The sequence below is a fragment of the Dermacentor albipictus genome, unplaced genomic scaffold (assembly GCF_038994185.2).
Source record: "Dermacentor albipictus isolate Rhodes 1998 colony unplaced genomic scaffold, USDA_Dalb.pri_finalv2 scaffold_75, whole genome shotgun sequence".
In the NCBI taxonomy this organism is placed as follows: domain Eukaryota; kingdom Metazoa; phylum Arthropoda; class Arachnida; order Ixodida; family Ixodidae; genus Dermacentor; species Dermacentor albipictus.
Window position 1 is genome coordinate 215,001 of NW_027225629.1, and position 2,500 is coordinate 217,500.

Genomic DNA, 2,500 nt, shown 5'->3' on the forward strand with positions numbered 1-2,500 from the left:
TAATTTGGTTTTAATCGCCCGGATGGAGGCGCGCAGTATGCGTGGGAGGCCGTAACGCGCAGCACTAGCAGCAGCGTCATCCGCCAGCTCGTTCCCCAACACGTTTCGGTGTCCAGGCACGTGATGGAGATCTACGGAGAAACGAGCTGAAAGGCTCCGGAGGGCATGCTTTATCTGCACAACGCGCATGTCAGTGGTGGTGTAGGCAGAAAGTGCCGACAATAGGGAGAGACAGTCTGAATAGATGTTTACGGATGTAAAAGATGTCGGCACAAATAGTAAATAATGCAGGGCCTCCTGCAATGCAACTGCCTCGGCGCAGTAAGCACTGTTCGCTCCCTGTACTTTAAATTTGCCTATGTGTAGAACTCGGTGGGGAGGGCGCATCACGACATATGCTGCGCCTGCAGAGATCTGTGTATAGGAGCCATCCGTATAAACGTGCAACGCATGGTCGAGGGACTTGCCGAATGCTTGGTGTGGGGTGAGCTGGCTAAACTGAAATCTGATGTGGTCGGCGGGATGATCGGTCCATTTATCATAGGGATATGCTATGTTATCTGGGTGGAAATACAATGGTCCGAAACACATCGGCTGTCGCATAGTAAATAATCTGAATTCTGCTAGGGTTTTGTCTAATTCCAGAGTTAAAGGTGGGGCCCGTGCAAGGATTTGTAGTGCCGCCGTTCGCGTAGTACGATACGCACCCGTGAGAGCCAGCAGCGGGACTCGATGTAATGATTCCACCTTGTCCCGCAGCTGGCTATCAGGGCAGTCCGACCACCAGACCGGAGCAGCATATGTGATAATGGGTAAGATAACCTGACGGTAGAGCTTCTGAAGAGTCCCCGGTCGAAGGGAGTAATGAAGGTGAAGATAAGCTAAAATTTTGTGGGTGGTGCGCTCTAATTTTTCCCTAACGAAGTCTGCGTGCGGTATAAAGCCTAATCGGGAATCGAATACTACTCCAAGAATTTTCAAACTTTCCTTCTTTCGGAGGCGGCCCCCATTCATACACACCTTGAGCCCCTGCCCCGCAACTGAAGCTGTACCGTGAGGAAACGCCACGAAAAAGGATTTGTTTACGTTAATTGTGACCCGGACCTCTTGAGACCAAGCGTGTACACAGTCTAAAATTCGGGCTGCCTTACGTTCTATCTCCGCTCGGTTTACTCCAGGTACGACGATGACAGTGTCGTCAGCGTACGCCTGGGCGAACGCATCCCCGGGTAGGTCTATGTCCAGGAGCCCGCGGACCACTACATTCCACAAGAGCGGGCTTATGGGGGACCCCTGTGGACTCCCCAACGTAGGGGTAGCTGACACCTCTCCCGAATTAGAACGGTACACAATCTTGCGATCGGTTAAGAATGATCGGAGGATGTTAAATAAGTTGCGAGGACAACCGTTGTGCTGCATATAGGCGAGGACTTGCGGGTGCCAGACGGAGTCGAAGGCACATTTAAAGTCTATAGCAATCAGGATAGCCGGCGTTTTGGATTGTTTCAATAGCTGGAGGCGGCGGCGTAGTTCGTATAAGGCCATGACGGCACTCCTTCCATGAGTGAAGCCGAATTGATTGGCGTGAATAAGATGTGAGGAGTGAAGAAAATAATAAAAACGGGAATTTAATAATCTTTCGAGAATTTTACCAAATAAAGAATTCATAACAAGGAGCCTGTAGGAGCCCGGAGAATCCGGAGGACGCCCGGGTTTAGGGATGAATACCACCCTGCCCTTCTTCCACTGTTCTGGAAAGTGTCCTAATTGTAATGCCGAATTGAAAAGAAAGAGAAAGAAACCCGGGTGGTAGTGAAAAAGTAATTTGAGAATAGGAAGGGTAATGCCGTCAAGGCCCGGGGCCGATCCAGTCCGACCGATGTTGAGGGCATGTTCGATTTCCGACAGAGTGAACAATTTGTCTTCTCTTCTTGCGACAGCCGGAGCATCAGCAAGCGCGCGTAAGTCCCTGTGCAGATCGGTATCTAGCGCCGGATCGTCACGGGTAACCTGCGTGCGAAGCAGTAAGTCCGCGGAATCCAATCCGTCTGTGGTCATGTCACCCGCCGGCGAGCGTAAGGGCGGCAACACGATGGGGTGGCGGGTTTTCTCGAATGCCGACTTGAATGCTGCTCCGAACATGTTTTTCCGCGAACTTTCTGTACAGAAATTTTTTAGTGCCTGAGATTTGGCCAATTCAATTGATTTTCTGTATGATACGCGCGCACGCACGAACACCAGACGGAAGGCATTGCGGAGTGACGGGTCGTGAGTTCTCTGGTAACGTCTGCGCAATGCGCGAACACGGTTTCGTTCAACAGTTAATTCTGGCGACCACCAAGCATTCGCTTTATGGGGCCCCTGTTTCGGCACCTGTAAGTTACGCTCGTAGTGTCGGTTGTATATGAGGTAGAATTTCTGGATAATGTAGTCGAGGGCCTGGCCAGTATGCACCGGTAGTTGTTGTACTGTCGCAAACCAGGGCTCGTTAGCTAGCCAT

The 2,500-nt window shown here is 51.1% G+C and overlaps 1 pseudogene; it reads right to left on the reverse strand.

Annotated features, from left to right (window-relative positions):
• The window catches only part of LOC139053148 (large subunit ribosomal RNA), a 9,933-nt pseudogene that overhangs the window by 2,792 nt on the left and 4,641 nt on the right, over positions 1 to 2,500 (reverse strand).